This window comes from Amblyomma mixtum, chromosome 7, assembly GCF_055824585.1.
Source record: "Amblyomma mixtum isolate Tamu chromosome 7, ASM5582458v1, whole genome shotgun sequence".
NCBI lineage: Eukaryota > Metazoa > Arthropoda > Arachnida > Ixodida > Ixodidae > Amblyomma > Amblyomma mixtum.
The window spans coordinates 153,190,615-153,214,036 of NC_143018.1; the positions used below are offsets into that span (position 1 = coordinate 153,190,615).

Here is a 23,422-nt window from a genome sequence, read left to right on the forward strand (position 1 = left end):
TTTATTGAGCGCGGCCGTGAGCGACAGGCATTCTGTTCGTCGATAGCCGAGCACATTTGTTAGTGTCGTTGCGAAGGGGTCACTCAGTTCTTTGTGGGCACGAGTAAGCCCAATAAAGGAAGCCTCGCGAAAAGAAGCCTTTCGTTTTCTTTCTGAATGCCGAAATCTCTTCACCACTAAGTGATAATCCAGCTTCAATTGCTTCAATTTTTACAGCCAAGTGTCTGCCATTTCTCCCCTGGGCAGATATGTAGGATGCATGGAGGCCTTCCTTTCCGAGAATACTTTCTCTTCGACAATGTCACCAGGAGTGACTTCACATTCAACGAGATGGACGGCTGGTTATTCACGCACGACGGTGTCCCAGGGCTTAGAGCAAAGGTGAAGTGAAGTGAAGTCTTTATTTCACAACAAAGTGTACAAAAAGAAGTACTGGTCAATCTAAGCACATAGTGCTTGTTAGAAGACCAGGCAGCCAGTGTTGAATCCTTAAACTAGGATATAAAGCAATACATTCACAATATTCACATAACGGGAAAAAATAATAATACAAGGTAAATACAAGTAATACAATCCTATGCGAACAAAATATAAAAACGAGAAAATGTAAAAAAGGAAAAAAAAACCGTCAAGTTTCCCACTTGGCAAAAAAAAAGAAAAAAAAGAAAAAATCACACATTACAAGATAAAGTTGAGCACCATTTCCTTACTTCTCTCAGCATTACAGCTCGTTATTTTAAATCGTACAGCATCTCACTTAGTTCAATGAATACCTGAGGTACATAATAATTTCTGACTTTCTTTCCATAGTTTGTAAAGACTCGTGGTTTAACATATTTCTCAGTTTTTCGTAGTAATACATCTTTCTTTACTAACAGCTTAAAATTGTTAGAATAATAGTAGCGGGTCAACACAGTATACTTAAATAGCTCATGCACTGGAAGTATTCCTAGTATGCGGTATTTGTTTGTTTGTTTGTTTGTTTGTTTATGGGGTTTAACGTCTCAAAGCGACTAAGGCTATGAGAGACGCCGTAGTGAAGGGCTCCGGAAATTTCGACCACCTGGGGTTCTTTAACGTGCACTGACATCGCACAGTACACGGGCCTCGAATTTCTCCTCCAAAGAAATTCAGCCGCCGCGACCGGGATCGAACCCGCGTCTTTCGGGCCAGCAGCCGAGCACCATAGCCACTGAGCCACCGCGGCGGCGTATGCGGTATTTCTCATGTGTCTCTATATGTTCCCATTCCGTTCCATAGGCTATGCTATTGACAATTCTTTTAATTATTCGGTTAATATTTTGTTTCTTGTGGTCAGAACACGTACCATACAAGGTGATACCGTATGTGATAATTGTTTCGGCTAATGACTTATATACCGTTCTTCGAATGTTGACAGGGCTTTTCCCTCGAAGATTATATACATCATAGCTGCGACAGCCCTCAGTTTTCTACAAACATAAATGACATGGTCACTCCAGGATAGGTGCTGGTCAAAAAAAATTCCTAAATACTTGACCACTGGCTCGAACTGTAATGGTTGGCAGATGCATGAACTACAATTAGAAGAATGCAAATATATGTCCCTATTTAACGAAAGCGCCTTATGAGGATTTCTGAAGCACATTAATTTCGTTTTTTGTGCATTTATAAAAATTAAATTATGAGCGAGACCAATCTACTATCGCTGATAAGTCTTCTTGAAAGCTTTGATATCCTGTATTATAATCCTGAATTTCCAGAGCAATTGCAGTGTCGTCTGCGTACTGGAAAATTTTTGGTTTCAGCGGTAGCAGGCCGAGGTCGGAAACATAAACGTTGAAAAGTATCGGTCCGAGAGTGCTCCCTTGAGGCACACCAAACTTTATTATTTGAAGTTCACTGCATGTCTCTTCTAGTTTAACGCACTGAAGTCGGTCGGAAAAATAATTTACAAAAAATTGATAAAAGCGTCCTCTGAAACCTAGCTTCATTAATTTCTTCAGTAATAAGTTGTGTTCTACCGTGTCAAAAGCCTTGCTTAGGTCTAAAAATAGAGCTAACACTACGTTATTATTTTCTATTGATGCGGTTATATAGTCGGAGAATTCCTCTAGCAAAGAAGTTGTGTTCTTATTTTTTGTGAACCCGTATTGCGCCATGTTATTCAGGGAATACTTTTCGCAAAATGATTGCATTACAGAGACAATATGCTTTTCCATTATGTGTGCAATAGTGGACAATATCGCTATCGGCCTGTAATTTGTGCAGTCATTTCTTTTACCGTTTTTGTAAACCGGCCTCACAATTGAAATTTTCAATTCTTTGGGTATTATACCTGTTTCGAATATCCCATTCAATATCTTAAGGAGGACCTGTTTGATAATCTCGAAGTTCGTGCACAAATCCCGAGAGCGAATTTTATCATACCCTGGTAGTTTAATCTTTTTCATGCCCCTTATTATATTCCATAGATCCATTTCAGACATCGCTGGGAGATATGCAGAGTGTGCGCATGCGCGTTTCGGTTCATATTCATAATGTCGGTCACTTTGCGTTGTTCTCAGTTTCTCAGCTGCAGCGCTAAAGGTTTTATTGAACCTGCCACACAAAGTCTGAAGGTTTTCTTTTGGAAAATTTCGTTTGATGGTATCATCGACACCGGCCGTTTTGGATCTGCCCATCAATTCGTTTGCCGTACTCCAAGTATTTTTCACGTCATTTCTGCTGTCTGCAAATCGACACATCATGTATTTCCTTTTTTCCTGCCGTAACTTTGCGTCACTGCGTTCCGCAACATTCGGAATTCTGCCCTGCGATCCTCATTGCCAGGTTCTTTTCTACTTTTGTCTTTTTGAAAGCACAACTCAACAATATCACGCGTGATCCATTTCTTATTAGGGTTCCTGTGTTTGATTGTTATGATTTTAGTAGACATTGCGTATATAGTCCTAAACGTTTCAGTAAACTTGGAATATAAGCTAACATGGTCTAACACTAAAAGCGCATTCCACTCCGTGTTTTTTTATGTATTTGTCAACTTTCTCGTTATCTATGTACTGTTTCTGTATTCTGGTGTCACAGTCAGCATTCCTTTTGTCAGACATAATTACAAGAGACGTAAAGTAATGATCGGCTAGTTTGACTCTAATTACACCGCTTGTGTAGCACTGATTTCTTAGCCGAATAGCAATGTGATCAATGCATTATCTTGTTATTTTCGTGCCCAAGTATTCCGCTCTTGTGTAGTCATTAATTACATTTACCAGTCCATATTAACCTATGGTATTAAGGTAATCTGTAACAGCCTTCCTCGATACTTGCATTACGTCAATATTGAAGTCCCCTACCAATATAAGGTGCTGCTCATTCATGTATTTCTTTAGTAGAGATTTTAGTTCCTCTAAAAACAGATCTGTGTTCATGTTCGGCGGCCTGTATATCGCACATATGGTGTAGGTAACATCCATTTTGCTCAAGGTGACAAAAATAACTTCCGCATACTTGAATTTTACTGCGATATTATGAAATACCCAGTTATCTTTTACAAATATAACTACTCCTCCGCCTTTTCGAGTTTCCCTGCATAAAGCAATCTGAGAGTACCCGGTCAGTGTATACCTGCTCAGTTTGTTTGTTTCGAGATTGACCTCTGTGATCACTGTTACGTCAATGTTAGCAAGCCTCGCGTGTAAATATGCGCATAACTGACTGTCTAAAGTGCGTAGAGGCGAAAGCGTTTTCCGCACCACTTTGACTGCTTCTGTGGCACTGGTGGCGTCACATGTAATTGAGTACTAATTGCTAAGTGACGACAAATGACTAATTAATGGTTAATTACTGATTTGTACCTGAATACTAATTAACTGCTAATTAATGACGATTAAGCTTCGCCTTTAAGAGTGGAACGCGACAGGGTGTTGTAGCGCTGCCAGGCAGTCCACGGAACGCCACCACCCGTTCGGCGCGATGCCTTGCCCTTTGAACGCTATTGAGGAAAGGAAAGGGTGGACACCTGAACCGCACCGTAGAGGAAGGGAGGAAGTGGGAGTGGAAGAAGAAAGACAAAGATGGCCCGTAATGAAGAAAATGAAAATTGTATTTGAGGAAAGGAAATTACGCAGTAACTGTCTCACATGTCTCGGTGGACAGCCGTCACAATTCAGGGGGGGGGGGGGCACTTTTTTGACCTAAAGTACGGTCACTGATGTGTGGTCAAGATGTTAAGCTTCCCCTCTAAGAGTGGAACGCGACAGCGTCTTGCAACGCTTCCAGGAGTCCATAGAACGCCATCGCCCATTCGGTTCTATGCCTCGCTCGTCGGTAAATTGGTTTTTGAGGAAAGGAAATGTATCTGTCTCTCATCTCGGTGGACACCTAAACCTCGCCGGAAGGGAAGGGAGGAGGATGGGAGTGAACGAAGACACCGTATTCACTAGACGCACCTTTGTTCTTCCCAAAACCATCGAGCTGGCATGGTGGAGTGGATAGCATGCTCGTCTCACACTCCGAAGACCGGGGTTCGATTCCCGAGCTCGACCAATTTCTTACTTGGTTTTATTTATTTATATGGCCTGACTAGAAACGTTAATTAGGCTAATTCAGTAATTAAGCAATTAACTAAGCTCAGTCGCACTTACTTGGAGCATCACTATACGATCCCTTCAATTGGTTACTAGCCCAAGTACAATTGGCCCCGTTTGAAATTCGCGCACTGTGACGTCACGACCGTTTGGACCAACTGAAAAGCGTGACATTTCTGTCGACAACTGCTGCTTACAACGATGAGACATTAAAGGCTTTCGCCTTAATATAACTACTCCTCCGCCTTCTCGTGTTTCCCTGCATAAAGCAATCTGAGAGTACCCACCCGGTCAGTGTATACCTACTCAGTTTGTTTGTTTCGAGATTGACCTCTGTGATCACTATTACGTCAATGTTAGCAAGCCTCGCGTGTAAATATGCGCATAAGTGATCCCAGTTCTTCTTTATGCTCCGCACATTTACGTGTATTAAGCCAAGCTCTCCTTTTCTCTTGTTTTCAGCTGTAGCGTTGGAAACGTGTAGGTCCCAATCGCGAAAAGAATCGAATGTAGCCATCTAAGACATTTTTGCAAGATCATTCTCAGTGGCAATGACAATTACACTAGCGTCTTCCGATTCGCGGGCTAGACACCTGCCATTCTGTGTCCAGATAAATTTATACCCGAGTTCCTTGCCGAGCTTTCTGCACTTCCAAAACAGTTCTTTTTGTGCTGTCGTGAAGTTTTCATTCACGAAGACATTTTCGCTTCGAAGGGCGTGTTTTTTGGTCAGCCACAAGTCCCTTGTTTTCCGCTTTGTAAACCTCACTATTACGTGTGCGATTTTGTCTTTCTGTGCCTTTAATCTCTGCACAGCTTCAAGTGAGTGTTTTTCAGGCACCGGCAGATCAAGCTTGCTGCTAAGGTCCACTAGGACCTGGTACAGATCCTGGTCCTCTGCTTCTTGAACGCAGTGTATTTCAATATTCTTCCGTCTCGAATATTGTTCTCCACTTTCTACTCGTTCCCTGAGCTTTGCGATTTCGTTATCTTTTTCTTGCATATTTTGTTGCAGTTCTTGTGAGGTTTTCTTTAGTTCAGCAATTTCCTTCTGCTGATCGTTTACCTTTGTCAGGAGGTCTTCAAACTTAGCTGCTAAAAATTCAGTTGACTTCTCAATGGCCTCAGTTGTGTTACACTGCTTATCTACCTTTCTTTCATGATTTTCAAGCCTACCCAAGACTTCCACTATCTTCTGGTTTAGATCACCATTTGCCCAACGCAGCATGAGAATCGCTTCACGACATGTGTCGCACAGGTGGTGTACAAGTTCCCCCTCACATGCGAGAGAGTTTACATCGGCCAAACTGGCCGGTGTATTAATGACCGGCTTCGTGAGCATCACTCCTCCCTGGGGTCCGGTGGCGGTGCAAACTTGCCTCGCCATTGCAATGATCCCCGCAGGGAGGCGTCTGCAGCATGCAGACGTTGGTGAGTGGCGACACCACGGGGTTAACCCGAGCATCCGCAGGGACATCCCCGCAGGGGGATGATGGTGAACAATGCGTCACCACGGACCCGAGCATCCGCGCTTAGCCGTGCGTGGCATCGCCGTGTCCGGAGAAAAGGGGATCCTGGTGGTTGAGCTGATGCCGAGCGTTTGGACCCTTAAGGCCCCTCGGCGGAGGCAACACACCACTTTGGCCCCAGCTTCCTGTAGACGGCACCTCCGGCCTGACCCGACCGGGGGAAATCGGCAGTCGCCTTTTCCTGTTCTCCTCTCCATCTTTCACTTTCCTATCTCCTTTCTTACAACTCTCCTGTATCCTCCTCCCTTCTTGGTTTTTTCCTCTTTTTCCTGGCGGCGAGGGTTAACCGTGTGTGACCAACTACCCTGTGTTGAGTCATATTAGGTTATAGTTAAGGTGTACAGCTGGCGTGGGCAGGACTTTCTTTCAAGTTCCTGTCGCGTCCCCTTGTTGGACTCCATGGTGGGTGGCTGGCACCATGACCGAAAAACATCAATTTTTTATGGCTCCCCCCCTTTCCAAACCTGATCGCTCTCTTAAAAGAGTGCGGAACGAAGCAGAAAACTTTTTTTCCAAAAAGAAACCAACATTTGCCAAATTCCATGTCATCCACAGTGAAGTTCAAGATAAACAGGCCAGAATTCTATCCCCCTTCATGGTATCGAAGTGCTTAACAGAAGCTTTGGGCCCCGGCTACAAAGTATCCAAAATGACCAGTGGCGATTTATTGCTGGAACTCCGAGAAAATGTCCAAACCACCAAACTCTGTAACATAGTGTCTATTGGGGACACACCTGTCTCCATCACTGCACACCGATCCCTCAACACTGTTCGTGGCGTCATCTCAGAAAATGATTTTCTACACCTTACCGAGAAAGAAATGCTGGAAGGGCTTTCCGAGCAAAATGTCATTGATGTATATCGAATCAAGATCCGCAAAGACAACAAAGAAATAGATACCAAACACCTAGTCCTGACTTTTAACACATGCACATTGCCCGAAACCATCGACGTTGGATACCTCAAAGTAAATGTAAGACACTACATCCCTAACCCCCGAAGGTGCTTTAATTGTCAACGGTTTGGCCACGGATCGCAGAGTTGCCGCGGCCACAAAACTTGCGCGAAATGCGCGTCGAAGGAACACCATTCTGAGGAATGCGACGCAGCTCTACGCTGCGCTAATTGTGAAGGAGAACATGCTGCGTACTCCAGGGCGTGTCCGTCCTGGAAGAAGGAAAAGGAAATCATCACCATTAAGACCAAAGAAAACATTTCATTCAAAGAAGCCAGAAGGCGTTTTGCACTGACAAATACATTCTCTTTCACAGCCAAACCAAACTATGCTGACGTGGCGCGCAGGGGCGGTGCACCACGCAGCACTCCGGCATCTGCCGCGGCCACTCCCACCGCGCCTGTGGTAGTGCCATCAACGCCCCAGGCAGAGACAGCCAAGGCTGCTCTGCCAACTCCAAGCCAGGGAGTGCCGGCCCATGGGCCAGCATCCCGCAGGACTTCCCCCCGTCGGGGGAGGCCTGACACCAACACATCCGCGGCTTCGCGGTCCTCCAGCACCTCTGGTGAGGTGATGGATACAACTACCACTCCGCCCGCTTTGCGGCGGCGGACCGGCTCTCACGAGCGAAGAAAAGATAAAACCCCGGTAACGGGCCCAGAACAGTAAATTCCTTCAGTTCCATTCACACCCAAAAAAACAAACATGATATTTGCGATTCAATGGAACTGTAGAGGAATGTTAAGGAACTACAGTGATATAACACATATTCTAGGGTCCGTGATGCCTCTAGCTCTATGTCTCCAGGAGACCAATCTTGGTCCACAACATTCAAATATCTTAAAGCATTATACAACTTTTAGGCGTGATCGCGAACATGCAAGTAGACTCTCGGGAGGCGTCGCAATCATCATCCAAAGCGGCGTCCCGGCTCAAGAAATCAAACTGAAAACAAAACTTGAGGCGGTTGCGGTTAGCGTCATCAGCTACAAAACCATAACAATATGTTCTGTATATCTTCCCCCACACATCACATTAACATGCCAAGATCTAGAAGGCCTGATCGATGAACTGCCGGAGCCATTTCTGGTAGTTGGCGATTTTAACGCTCACTCTCCGTTTTGGGGAAGCGAACGCTGCGACTCTAGAGGCCAAACAATCGAAGATTTTATACTTTCGAATAATGTCTGTCTTTTAAATACGGGAAAAGCCACATATTGCTGCCCAAGCTCAGCAAAAATGAGCTCTCTCGATTTAGCCTTCGCATCACCATTACTTTTTAACGATTTTAAATGGGATGTTTTAAATGACCCCATGGGCAGCGATCACTTACCTACCGTCATCAGGCTCTCATCATCCACTCCAATCATCCCCACAAGGCCACGGCGCTGGAAAATTCAGCTTGCCGACTGGTCACTCTTTACAAAAAGTGCCACTCTGGAAAAGGAATTTTGTGACGACCTTAGCACAGATGAAATTAATCAGAAGTTTACTGAATGCATAATATCGGCCGCAACACTCGCTATACCACAAACAACAGGACTTGCACAAAAGAAACACAAAGTATGGTGGACAAAAGAATGCACATTAGCAAAAAAACAACAAAACAAAGCCTGGAGCGCTCTGCGTCGATATCCCACTGCAGAGAACTTACTTACCTTTAAGAAGGCAAAAGCCAGAGCGCGGTATGTCCGAAGAAATGCAGAAAAAACCTCTTGGCAGAAATATGTCTCCTCAATAAACAGCTCAACAACATCAAAGAAAATGTGGGAAAAAGTGCGTAAATTTACTGGTGACCATACCCCTTTCACACTTCCTCTCTTGACAGCACCCGGGACACAAACATCTTTAGAAGAACAGGCCAACATACTGGGCGAGCATTTTGCTGAGATCTCAAGCTCATCCAACTACACAAGCACATTTCAAAAACACAAAGCAATAGCTGAAAAACAAAAATTTCCATCTGGAGCAGGTGTTCATGAGGATTACAACCAGCCTCTCACACTACAAGAAATAAATAAGGTATTATCTTCTGGAAAAAAGACAGCACCAGGACCAGACAACGTGCATTACGCTATGCTTGCACATCTCTCCGAGGCTGCTGTAGAGGTACTGTTAAAATTTTTTAATAAAATCTGGATAACTGGAAATATACCTGACGAGTGGAAAAAAGCAGTCATAATACCCTTTCTCAAACCCGGAAAACCACCAACAAGTCCTAGCAGTTACAGACCAATAGCCCTCACCAGCTGCATTGCTAAATCTTTCGAAAGTGTAATAAACATTAGACTGACCTTCGTACTTGAATCTCGGCAACTACTAGATAAACACCAATGTGGGTTTAAGAAAACATGCTCCACCACAGATCACCTTGTCCGCCTAGAAAACACCATCCGGGAGGCGTTCATCCACAAGCAGCACTGTATTGGGGTCTTCTTCGACCTGGAGAAGGCCTACGATACTACGTGGAAGTTCGGCATCCTCCGTGACCTAGCAGAGCTAGGTATCCGCGGCAGGATGTTGAACTGCTTGAACGACTTCCTGGCTAACCGCACATTCCGAGTCCGCCTAGGAGCAACTCTCTCCATGACTTTCACCCAAGAGAACGGCGTACCCCAGGGGTGCATTCTAAGCACGACACTCTTCATAATAAAAATGAATTCCTTAGCTAAAGAAATACCCAAGTCCATAATGTATTCAGTTTATGTAGATGACCTACAAATAGCATGCACGTCCTCCAGCATATCAACCTGTGAGAGACAAATACAAATCACACTAAATAAACTAGGTTCTTGGGCAGACAAAAATGGATTTAAATTTTCCCCTCAAAAAACAGTAGCTGTTCTTTTCTCATTGCGACAAGGCCTACAGGTCGATCCCAGTCTATACCTGAATCACACTGCGCTACCAATTAAACAAGAACACAAATTTTTAGGCCTAACTTTCGACAAGAAACTCACATTTCTACCACACATTAACAACCTTAAAAAGAAAGCTTCTCAAGCCCTCAATGTCTTAAAAGTGCTCTCACGGAAGCGGTGGGGGTCCGATAGAGCAAGCCTTTTACAAATATATCGCTCTCTGGTGCGCTCCAAGCTGGACTACGGGTGCATAGTATATGGCTCGGCAAGAGCATCCTACTTGAAAAGATTAGACCCCATTCATAATCTTGGTCTCCGCCTATCATCTGGAGCATACAGAACATCACCAGTAGCCAGCCTATACGTTGAAACTAATGAGCCCGCTCTTGAGGACCGAAGAATCGCACTAACATGCACATACGTCTTAAAAATCCGTTCTCTTCCGAAACATCTCTGCCATCCAGTTGTCACCAAGTGCCCATCTAAAAGATTATTCATCAGCAAACCACATTCTATCAGGCCATTACTACTGCGCTTTGAAGATAAATGTGAAGAACTAACAGTACTAGATGCCCTACCGAATATTGCACAAAGGAATGAATATTTGCCACCATGGTACAGCCTGCCTTCAGTATGTGACTTCACAATGACACATTTAGACAAAAAGCAAACGCCAAACGAGTACATATTACAGGAATTCTTTGCACTACAAGAAACGTATGACACCTACATTGAATTTTATACCGATGGCTCAAAAACAGAAAGTCATGTTGGAAGTGCAGTAATCCAAGAAAAAAATAAACAGATAATGCGACTACCAGAATGCGCATCAGTTTTTACTGCTGAGTGTTATGCCATCTTCATAGCTGTAGAAAAAATAGTAAGAGAGAACATCAAAAATAGCATCATTTACACCGATTCCCTCAGTATGCTCAAAGCACTGCACTCCAGGAATGCTACTGAACCCATAATAGGAAACATCATACATAACATAGTTAAAATCACAAAACAAAAGCACAACATTAAATTTTGCTGGGTTCCTAGCCATGTTGGAATTGTAGGTAATGAGAAAGCAGATGTATGTGCTGCACAAGCCCGGAATGGCCAAATAAAGCAAGTGAACATACCGCACAGGGATTGTTTAAAGTTTATCTACAGTAAACTCAGAAATAAGTGGCAGGCAGCATGGGAAGAGCACGCAAACAACAAATTACATTCTGTTAAGCCCATTTTAGGGGAATGGCAATCGTGTAGGCATCAAGAACGTTTTACCGAAGTTATTTTATGTCGGCTCCGCATTGGACACACCCACCTCACGCACAACTTTCTGCTAACCAAACAAAACAAACCTCTCTGTGACATGTGTGGTGCTGAACTCACAGTGAACCACATTTTAATTTCATGTATAAAGCTAGAAGAACTAAGAAAGAAATATTTTACAACATTTTACAGGGAAACCATCCCATTACACCCCATGTTACTTTTAGGTGATCGAGCACTGGTTGACATCTCATGTATTTTTAGGTTTCTCAAGGAAGCAAGCATTTTAAACAAACTCTAAGTATAGAAAGCTTCACCTTTAACAAAAACTCTAACCTTGTGTTTGGCGCATCATAGCCTCAGTTGCTTTTGCGCCATTAAAATCAATATAACTAACTAACTAACCATTGCAATGAATGTGGCTGTTATCCTTTGTTCAGCAATGCCACCATTCTTGGTAGAGGCAAGGGAAAACAGGAGCGGGAAATACTGGAGGCATATCATATCGGTTTGTTAGGCTCTGATTGTATAAGCACAACTTCGGTGCGCTTACTTGAAAAAGAATTTGCTTTTTTAGGTCGTCCACGATAGTTTAGATTTCTTGTCTTTGTCTCTTTTGCGCAGTGATTAGTGATGATGCTGTTGCGCATGCTCTGCTGGCCTTGTTCGGATCATGTATTTTCCAATAAACTTCAGTTGTTAGTCCAGTCGTTGTGGTGTGTACACTCTTCTTGTCCGTCGTCTTGTGTGACTGGTTTTTTTTCCGTTTACAATGTACCAACTGGCCCGCATTTCAACCCTTCTGCATATTAGATCACCATTCAGCCTAGCCAAAGAGCTGTGCTCACTTGACTCAGATAGTGCTTTTTTTCTGCGCTCTTCCGCATCACTGCTATCTGAATCAGTTTCATCATCTTTTCCTTCTCTGTTACACGTGTCACATTCCCAAGCCTTGATTTCACCCTGATTCATTTTCTTGAAATTCCTGCTGTACACGCCCGAACATTTGCCAGCATGATATCTTTTCTTGCACCGATTGTAAATTAGATGTTGTTCATCTTTTTCAAAGCATTTACAACATGTCACACACTTCTGCGGCATAATTCAGCTCAAGGAATGGTGCAGTCCGGTGGAGCAAAAAAGAGAGCACAACTTCCACAAAAAGGCTGCTTACCTAAAAGCAGAGAAGACTGTTATTCTGTCTCCTGGTGCTCCACCGGACAGCGAGCTGGCATCACAAGTGTTGTCCTTTTAAAGCTGTGGTCCGTGCCGTCACCACCGTAGCTTGCGCGAGCAGCGACGTAATCGCCTTCGCCACGTTCTTCAGGTAGTTCTGCGCTGTTCTTGATTCATCGACGATCCCTCCCGCATCCGCCAGACAGGTCAGCAGGAAAGCGGAACGTAGCCAGGCAAACAGCGGGCGGTAGGCGGCAGGGCTCGGCCTAAAAGCAACGTAGGAGTGGGCTTCCCATGAGACAGGACTCTCCGTCCGTAACAATGCCGAGAGAGCTGCAACGTCTGTAGGACTGCTGCACAAGGCCGCATTCGTACATCGGCACCAGTTTTATGTGCATTATTTTTTATCTACTTCGGAACCACGCGTTTATAATGCGATGCCTTTAAGGTTGTTCTACTGGCAAGGCACATGACGACTGAAATTCCACTGGCAAGGCATATGGCACCTACAAATCGTCGAATGCGATCATTTATTTCAAACGCTTTGCCTATTCACAGCCACGAGCTGATGAGACGAGCATGATGGAAAATATAGGACTTTCTATAAAGGGCTCAGTAAAGTTTCACAGGTTCTTTCGTCTTCCTTATTGCACCAGCGGTGCCCCGCCAGAGACGGTTTGTTCCAACTGGAAGACTGAAGCTCTTCGCACCAGGGGTGCCCGTCAGAGACGGTCTTGTGTTCAGTTGAGACGCAGGGGTAAGGCGAACACTTCAAATTTTATGTACAGTATTTACAATAGATACAAGTTAAGGCACTAGACACATTAAGCAGCAAAAAGGACAAACCAAACAACAAAAAGGTGGAACTGGCTAATACTAGGGGAGGCCCCTACTCGGCGTTGCCGAAGATGCGTAGCATCTCACCTTAGCTCAGAACCCCGCTTCCAGCTCCGGGGCCCGGTTTTAAAGCCCTAAAGGCCCAGCCCACATTCGGTAACTTCCAATCATGTTGCGGCCTTAACATCATTGGTTCATCCAGGGCATGGCCAGCCCTCCAGCTTCCGTAGGGCAAAACGCCCTTTCCACAAACCCAAACGCACGGTCGTGTCAAATGAAAATAAACACAAATATACATTCGTGCTCGGTACGCGTGTCGGGTGGACACCCGTACTTCCCGGCGCGTTCGCGAGCGGCGGCGTTCCAAGAAAGGAGACGCTCCGCTTTGAGTGCCCCCAGCCGCGTTCCGATGACCCCCGCGAACGCTACCGATACGTTACACGCCCTTCCCAAGATTCTACAAAGGGCTCAAATGCCACTTTTAGAATTATAAAAAGAAGGGATCGGTACGGGTCACAAAACCACCCTGTGGGTGACATACCGCAGCTACACAAGTACTGGCAGCGACAAAACCAAAAGCAAAATAATGCACACGCGCACCAACACATTACAGAAAATGCTTACGGGCACCAAGAAAACAAGCAAATTGCACACTAAAATACACCCAGTGGCATGCCTGCCGTGCGCCGTAACACAGCGTCCAAGTTGGTGGGTTGCACCCAGTTCACCACCACCAAGTAGACACCCTCGTCCTGCTCGCGAACGAGCACACGCACACACACAGACACTCGCAACTTGAGCGTTCAGTAGCACTCGCACGACGTCCGTAAGTGGCCACGTGAGCCTACTTAGTCGCACCGAGCGTCCTTGTGTGCGTTCGAGCCACTACGCGTCTCAACACAATTAACGCCTAACTGCCACTCGGCTCATAAGGCTGGTGCCACAGCAGGGCAAGAATTCAAAAATTGCTGCCCTCCAGGATCGAAAACAACGTCCTGATCCTCGATAAGTCCAAATCTTTGACCCCACGACGCACCTGAGGGCCCGCTCTCTCTGGCGCGCCGGTACGAGCCGCGCGCTGCATAAGGAGCATAGCCCCTGCCCTGTCTAACCGTATCACTGACGCCGGTTTTGCTACTCTTGATCTGGCATACTGCAGCACGGAACGTACTTCTCCACGCAGCGACTTTCAATTTGAAAGCCACGCCCTTGCCTCCTGCTACTTCGCCTCGCTTGGAACCATTTGCCCCGTTCCTCCACGAGCAAACACTGATGTTGCCGTTCCCTGCTTGATAGGCATTTGCCGGCTTCGTGGCATCGTCTAACTCCGAGGCTGCATGAGCTCCCTGACAGTCACTTGACCCGAGCTTGCCTTGCGGCAAGTCGCCACTCATTTCCGGGTCCTCGACTGACCTGGCCGGGCACACACCGGGTGCGTTCGACAACTGCGCGGCGCTCTGCCCGGTCGGCCCAGCGGGCCCACCTCCGCTCTCTGCCTCGGATGTAGAGCTGTTGTCACCAGGAACGCTACGGGGCACTTCATGCCCTATGGCCGACACAGTGTGTGTTTGCAGCAACGCCAGATTTTCACCGGTTACTAGCTCCGTGTCGGAGGTCACAATCTTAGTCATAGAGCCTGCAGGAATTAGATCACTCTCCTGCTTGGTTTCGGACAATTTGGTCTCGACTGGCCCTAGACCATCAGAATTGGGCTGCTCTTTTTCTTTGCTAGCCGCCCGCAGTGGCGAAGCTGTGATTCCTTCAGAAATCTCGTTTTCGCTCTCTGCGGCATTTCCCAACAAAGAGGCGTCCGCGCATATCGGCTGATTACCTACAGCGACCTGACTGCTCTTTCCTCCACCTGTGCTTGAGCAGGATAAGTCTTTGTCTTCCAGCACAGGCGGCCTCATCTCTCGGGACTCGGAGCAGTTCTCCGTGGCTGATTGACTGGCTCTTCTGCTCTCCTTGATCTTAGGGATCTCGAGCTCTACCTGCTGGCGTCTTGCTTCTATAACCTTCAAGACATACTTTAAATCCTGAGGTCCTTCCTCGCGAAGCACCGCCTTTCCGCCATTCACTTTCGCGAGTTGAGCCTGAAGGTCCGCTAAGCGCCCCTTCGCTAACTCAACCTGGTACCTCACATCGAGTGAGGGCCGGCATGGATAGCCCTCCATACGGCCGTCTGTACTCCTCAACTGTCCTACTGGCTCGAACACATGCAAAGGGACGCTAACAATGCGACGAAGGAAACTCACAGTTTCGATGCGTCGATCCGCATTGCCAGCTCCTTGGCGTCGCAGTCCACCGCCACTGGCACCGGACGCTGCGATGAGCTGTCGCACGCCGCTGGTCCTGTGCACGTTGTCACTTGCTGCGACCCGCCGCTGACCGTCGAGTTCTCGACGCTCTGCCTTCCTTGACCGGACGCAGTCTCGCGTCGCTGGACTACTGCCGTGGTCCTTGCGTCCTTGCCGCCGTCTCTCCGCAGGTCCTTTCTCGAACGCTGCTGTCGCCTGACCGTCGCCTTTCTCCCTGCCCTCAGTCTTCCTCCTGCGCCGTCTTCCGATGGCCGCAGGATCCTGTCGACTGCGCCAGTAAAGTTTCACAGGTTCTTTCGTCTTCCTTATTGCACCAGCGGTGCCCCGCCAGAGACGGTTTGTTCCAACTGGAAGACTGAAGCTCTTCGCACCAGGGGTGCCCGTCAGAGACGGTCTTGTGTTCAGTTGAGACGCAGGGGTAAGGCGAACACTTCAAATTTTATGTACAGTATTTACAATAGATACAAGTTAAGGCACTAGACACATTAAGCAGCAAAAAGGACAAACCAAACAACAAAAAGGTGGAACTGGCTAATACTAGGGGAGGCCCCTACTCGGCGTTGCCGAAGATGCGTAGCATCTCACCTTAGCTCAGAACCCCGCTTCCAGCTCCGGGGCCCGGTTTTAAAGCCCTAAAGGCCCAGCCCACATTCGGTAACTTCCAATCATGTTGCGGCCTTAACATCATTGGTTCATCCAGGGCATGGCCAGCCCTCCAGCTTCCGTAGGGCAAAACGCCCTTTCCACAAACCCAAACGCACGGTCGTGTCAAATGAAAATAAACACAAATATACATTCGTGCTCGGTACGCGTGTCGGGTGGACACCCGTACTTCCCGGCGCGTTCGCGAGCGGCGGCGTTCCAAGAAAGGAGACGCTCCGCTTTGAGTGCCCCCAGCCGCGTTCCGATGACCCCCGCGAACGCTACCGATGCCTTACAGGCTCTACGAACACTGTTTTGAACATAATTTCAGGCTCACTTTCATACTGCATTCTCGCATACCCAAGCTGACGAGTTGATCGTGTGAATGGTCAGTTTAGCCTTAATGAATAAAAAAAATAAAATTAGCAGTCGGGAATCGGCAGATGCAGTAACTGTCTCACTCTAAGTGAACACCTCAACCGCACGGTGAAAGAAGGAAGAGAGAAGGAGGCGTCGTGCTGGTGGCTTCCTGGTTAATTTCGACTGCCTGTTTTTTTTTAACGTGCACCGACTTCCCAAAGTCTGCAGGCGCCTTTCTCATTTCGTCTTCATCTAAACACGCCCGCGTCCACACAACTGCGGGCAGCTCAGGCACACGCGCCTCGGCACCTTACGTCGTTGACCGAATTGATTTCTTTGCGCAGATCGCTGCTCATCGCTCGGTGAAAATTCCATCTTCATGTCTCTGCGATAATCTTGTCACCTTGAGCTGGAACCATTATCAATTTAACAAGGTGGAAGCTGCAATCACAAGACCGGAACAGGACGGAACCACGTCACAACAAGCGGGCGTGAACTTCCGGGGCAAGCCTTCATAAGCAAGCTGCGTTCCCGGACCTCATCACAACTGCGGGCAGCTCAGGCACACGCGCCTCGGCACCTTACGTCGTTGACCGAATTGATTTCTTTGCGCAGATCGCGCTGCTCATCGCTCAGTGAAAATTCCATCTTCATGTCTCTGCGATAATCTTGTCACCTTGAGCTGGAACCATTATCAATTTAACAAGGTGGAAGCTGCAATCACAAGACCGAAACAGGACGGAACCACGTCACAACAAGCGGGCGTGAACTTCCGGGGCAAGCCTTCATAAGCAAGCTGCGTTCACGGACCTCATCACAACTGCGGGCAGCTCAGGCACACGCGCCTCGGCACCTTACGTCGTTGACCGAATTGATTTCTTTGCGCAGATCGCTGCTCATCGCTCGGTGAAAATTCCATCTTCATGGCTCTGCGATAATCTTGTCACCTTGAGCTGGAACCATTATCAATTTAACAAGGTGGAAGCTGCAATCACAAGACCGAAACAGGACGGAACCACGTCACAACAAGCGGGAGTGCACTTCCGGGGCAAGCCTTCATAAGCAAGCTGTGTTCCCGGACCTCATCATAACTGCGGGCAGCTCAGGAACACGCGCCTCGGCACCTTACGGCACCGAATTGATTTCTTTGCGCAGGTACGTGCTTTTCCTGAGTTTTTCCCGAGCGCGTTCCTGAGCTGCCCTGCAGTGTTTTCTTTTGTTGTTGTTTTTTTGCCTTGAGATGGGTGATAAACAGCCATCAACTATTAAAGAAGTAGCAAAGATGCTCTCAGAACTTTCCACCAAGTTTGACGACCACAAAGCTAACGTTGTGACAGAACTGCAAGACATCAAACAGTCACTGTCGTTCATAAATGATAAATTTGAAGAATTCAAGTCCACCGTAGAAGACATGAAGCGGAAACAACAGACACTGAAAGCAGAAAACAACGATCTTAGAGCAGCCCTAGAGAGTGCAAAAACTGAGATTGCAGAGTTAAAGCAGTATTCAAGACAACAGAACATCGAAATCAAAGGACTACCCCTCAGGACTGACGAAAAACTTGCTGACGCCTTAATACAGTTTGGTGAAACGCGCGGTGTTCCAATATCCAGCTCTGATATTGATGTGATTCATCGCGTACCCGGAAAGGACAAGAAAAATCCAAACGTGATCGTGAGGCTCACATCTCGCTCCGTGCGTAGCAGAACACTGCACGCAGTGAAAAAGATCAGTTTGTCTCCGGTGGACTTTGGCTACGAAGGCACAGACACAGTCTATATTAATGAGCACCTCTGTCCTGAGTATAAGGTATTGCTTGGAAAAGCAATTGCACGAAACCGAGAAAAGGGCTGGAAGTTCACCTGGGTCGCTAATGGAAAGATCCTTGCTAGGAAGGCCGAGAACTCGAACGTGATTCAGATCCGTTCCGAAGCTGACATAGCTCTGATCTGTTAAACCAAAATCGACAGTAAATCATGGACAGTGTGCAGCTAGCAAACCAATTTATGAAAAAAAAAATGCCCGTGCCTCTCTGCTTCATTGCAATGTTCGAAGCTTGAATAAGAACATAGATAATGTCTGCTGTCTAATAGCTGAGCACTGATTTACGTTTGACTACATAGCCGTTTCTGAAACTTGGCTACATGAAGCGGAATTCCACTATATCCGAGGGTTCAATTTTTTTCCTGTAGTAGAAAAACTTCTACGAGAGGTGGTGGAGTTGGCCTACACGTAAAAACATCGTTGCATTCCGCGCTTCTTCCTGGGTTGACAAATTCATATTCTTCTGGTTTTGATTTTTTGGTTGTTCAGTGTATGAACCTTACAATTGCTGTCGTATATCGTGCTCCAAATAGCTCTCTATCACTCTTCCTTGACCATTTTGAATCGCTGCTCACGAACTTATCTAATTTAAGAGTCAAAGTATTAATCTGTGGTGATTTAAATATTGATTGTTTAAGTGATAAGAGTGTGGTATATACTAACTTATTAGAGTCATATGGATTCAGTAATGTAGTAATAGGCCCTACACGGCTGTCAGTTCTTCTGCTTTCGGGGGTATTTATGTTTACAAGTAACTTAACCTTGAGCGTGTTCATTAGCGCCACCCACGTTCATAAGCGGCGGACGTAGAACGTCCTGAGTTACCGCAGGTGTGACGTAGAACGTCATCGAACGGGGAGGGTGGAAGCTGCGTGAGAACCCTCTTATGCTTCCTAAGGCATCAGGGCTGCCAGAATCGAGGCCCTCGCTAAGCAATTAAGCACACAAGGGAAGGGGATGAGGGGCTCGTTATAAATATGACAGAAGCCAACAGCTACAGAAACCAAGGGGCACAGGGGTTTTTTTTAGTTATTTTATTCTGTGGTGTTGATCAATTTAGAATATTACTGAATATGTTATCGTTTAAAGATAACTGATTAGAAAAGCAGAAGAAAAAACAACCACCTGCCGCCGGTGGGATCCGAACCCACGACCTCCGAATTACGCGTCCGGTGCTCTCTCTCTCTCTCTCTCTCTCTCTCTCTCTCTCTCTCTCTCTATATATATATATATATATATATATATATATATATATATATATATATATATATATATATATATATATATATATATCTTGTTCGGAGATAGGAATACCATGGCCATCACGTGATGATAAATTTTGGGGGTTTGAGGCTGACGGTCTTCTAGAACTGTCTATGGGCTTCGCCGCAGCACAGCATGTAAAATCGATGCGAAAAATGAACGTTTAGTCTTCTTTGCAAGGGATTCGTAATTATTTTCTGTGCTGCGATAGTTTTACTATGAAATGGGTATTAACGCTCTCAGCAGTCAGGAACTGTCAGTATTTTTTGTTAAGACACTTTGATGTTACGTTTAACCATGGTGAATTGGATCGCTAAGCAACGGCGATGCTGGAAATGTAAGCTTGTTTTAGCCTATGCATCTTATTTTTAAATAGAATCATGTTTCTTTCTGCATCTCGTTGTGAAAAGCCCAAATACAAGTGTGTCACAAAAATTAGCTGGTTAACAGCGTTATAGTTGCCTTTGTCATATATAGTTATTATTTTCTTCCGTGCCTTATTCCACGTTGTTAAGCGAAAATGAAATGAAGCTTGGATAACAGTATGGTCACTTGGCTCTGGCAGGCGGGTTAGCAATACAAGGCGGCAGAGGAGTGACAAGGAACACAAATCAAAGATAATAGACGAATGACCAGTCTGTCTAGTTGGTTCAGAAAAAAGCTGTGACAATCCTAGCGGTACTCATGGATTTACAAAGTCGCTTTCGGTGTTGTGTTTAGAGAACGTTTGTGACAGTTCAGACCACATTTTCCCAGGAAGGTTAAAAATCAAAAACTAATATAATAGAACTATCGTACATAGTCCTACGCATTGACTCTGCGGAAGTGGCTCGAGTAGGAAGTCACCCTGACAGAGCCCGACCCGAACGCATAAAGGCGAACTTGATAGGAGCGAGCTGTATTATGTACGCGAGGAGTTGCGAAAGACGTCAAGAGAACAGGCGATGTCCGTCAATGAGAGACAGAAACAAAGGTTTTGATGCAATTGTCCTCCTTATTTATTTCCTAAGAATTCTACTTCGCAATACGAAAAGGTTTGCCAACAGGCGGATATGGGCCCTGTAGCTGCAGCAGAAGACCGACAGTACTCTGAGCGGGCATGGACACGGACGGCAATAACGATGAAGCTTCATGAGCGCGCTGGACACAATGGCGCGTAATAGAGCGAATAAATTTTATTTGTGTAGAAGGCAGAGCATGTGTTGAATGAAATAAGTGCAGAAAGCACTTGCGACGAAGTACTTCCGTTCACTAGAGATGACCAGCGCCAATGCCCTTTCGAGCAGACAGACGAGCTAAAGGTTCCAGTAAAAACAGCGTATGCCATCTCATGTTGTGGAGCGCATAATTATAATAATTTAATTATAATAATTTATAATTATAATTAATTTCGGATTATAGAAAGCATTTCCTCATTTAGAATTATGTGCGACAAATAAATAAAGGCATTCAGATTTATTGGGCACTGCAAGATACTGAGAACATTCATTCGAGCAATGCAGACGCCCTTAAACACCAAACCCCAAATACGAATGCCTCGCCCGATATCCTCCTTCTTGATCTCGACTCCGCTGCTCGCAACTTGACGCCCTCTATAAGGAGAAACGTGCTTTACACCCCCGTGCAGTTATTTCCTCCCTCATAACTTAATGAGATTGAAGGAAGTCAGAAGGATAATGGCTGCGGCGGCCCTTACCCCTTCAGTGACGTGCGATGTAAGCACATGCCCGAAGTGCTCCACACCGGCCACTGAGGTGCATCTTCGCCAAATTTTGCAGACGTGCCCAGGAACGCAGGACTAAAGAAGACGATTTCTGGAAGTTGGACACAAGGCTGCAAGGAAGGAACACCTGTACCTGTGGCTAACAGAACTCTAAGAGCCACTCGTTTCTTAAAGCGAATATTCTGGAGAAACTACTCTAGCTTTTCGAGAGCGCCTTCTCACGGCACACGGCAAGCCTTGGAATTAAAAAAAACATAATCAGTAGAGAAGGTTCGATCACACGCGATGGAAGTATGCTAGAACGCCTCTCGCCATTGCATTCATTCACGAAAGCAGTCTAGAAGACCTCAAAGTTATTTCATGCCTGGGCAGTCTGAAGTAATATTCTGCTTATCACAGTGTGAATGCATGAAAGCATTCCAGACAGACTGATTAGTTTACATGCATCTTGAAAACGATGCCGTCCCTGGTAGAAGGAATAAAACGCGTAATTTTGTTCCGGCCATTACGAGCGGGTTGAGCGAGATTAAAATATTGGTGTGGTAAGCTCCACTCGCTTCTTAAACCTAACTACTCTCGATCACGATATGTGCAAGAGCTGACATATTAATTGGTTGGTTTATTGGGGTTCAACGTCCCAAAGCAACTAAGGCTATGAGGGACGCCAAAGTGAAGGGCTCCGGAAATTTCGCCCACCTGGAGTTCTTTAACGTGCATTGACATCGCACAGTTCACGGGCCTCTAGAATTTCGCCTCCATCGAAATTCGACCGCCGCGGCGGCTGAAATATTAATGTCCTCACGGCTGCGAGTATCATCGCGAATTTTTGGGACGGTAAAATTCGTGTACTTACAATATAAGGCTGCAGCAGGCAGAAACACGGGTTGCTTTCGAGGTATACTGACACTAAGTTACGCTACTAGTATGGATTTATAAAACTAATCCCTCTGTGTTGAATGCATTGCAGGTACTAGAGAGAGCACTGTATGCCAAGGTTCGGAAACTGTTTCACTTTTCATCCACTAGGGGCGAGAGGTTGCTTCCATGTGTGCTGTTTACGTATATTACCAAGGATGAAATAGGCTATCTTCCTGAACAAGAAGCACATGCTTGAATACAGCATATACCGAGAACCAAGCCCAGAGAATCAACAGTTGTTGTTACGCAGTTTTAGCTCTCCAATATATCTTGAATTTACAAGCCCAGTAGTGGATCTCGTCCATAGGCTGCAGCAGCAACGGTAAGAAACACGAAATTAAGAAGAAAATTTGTGTTTCGTGAAATTGGAAACTCGTGGTCTACAAAGCATTTGATGCACATCACGGAGTTTCTTGCCATTGGAGCTCCGCGCGAAGTTATCCCCAGGATCTGTCAGTTCGATTCTCATCCGCGTTCGAATTATCTATGGCTGCGGACAGTTTCTTGCGTTAGGAACGACAACTGCTCTGTTGTTAACATACGGCTGACCGGAAGCTCGGCAAATCAAAGGACGAACCAAACGCATTGTGAAAGCAAGCTGCACGAAAGTACCGTCGCGGAGCGAGCTTTTTTTTTTTTTCACTACTGCCCTACTAGTCCAAAGTTTATAGTTTTTACCCCAGCCGCCCTTTTCTGCATATGGAATACTCTAAACTGGGATACCACGCTTATTTCAAGGCCCGCTGAGTAAAAATTAAAATTGACCCTAATAAATATAGCTCACCATGTTCAAATGATCAGGACGCTGTTCTGACTGGAAAAGTGATTTTTATAAGCAGGAAAACAATAAAGCCATGTAAAATAAATATAGCCTAAAATCCCCCCTTTCTCTAAAGCAAACTACGATCAAACCTAGACCGGTTTTTAAGTGCTGATCTCAGAGGCCAGGCTAAACCAGTTTTAAGTGGTGATGTCGGAGGATAGGCTACACCGCCATTCACTTTCATACAGCTTCAATAAGCTTCATCTATCAGTGCAGCTTCATCTATTCAGTTGTTGCTGGGCATGCGCGTTTGGTTCCTCGAGCTCGGGAATTTCGCTTCATATTTTTCAGTTGTAAGTTAGCGCTGGTCCTGTGTCTTGTGTCTCTCTCGTCCCTGTCTTTTTTTCGCGCTATGACTCCCTTAAACATG

General features: G+C 45.9%; 1 long non-coding RNA gene across 1 annotated transcript in view; it reads right to left on the bottom strand.

Moving 5' to 3' along the window:
- The window catches only part of LOC149337891 (uncharacterized), a 45,152-nt gene extending 28,773 nt beyond the window's left edge, over positions 1-16,379 (bottom strand). The window contains exons 1-2 of the long non-coding RNA XR_016284443.1: positions 15,436-16,379; positions 12,342-12,609 (exon numbers count right to left, since the gene is read on the bottom strand). This is a non-coding gene — a long non-coding RNA (uncharacterized LOC149337891). The remainder of the gene's footprint in view (positions 1-12,341; positions 12,610-15,435) is intronic.
- Between the last annotated feature and the right edge of the window lie 7,043 nt (positions 16,380-23,422).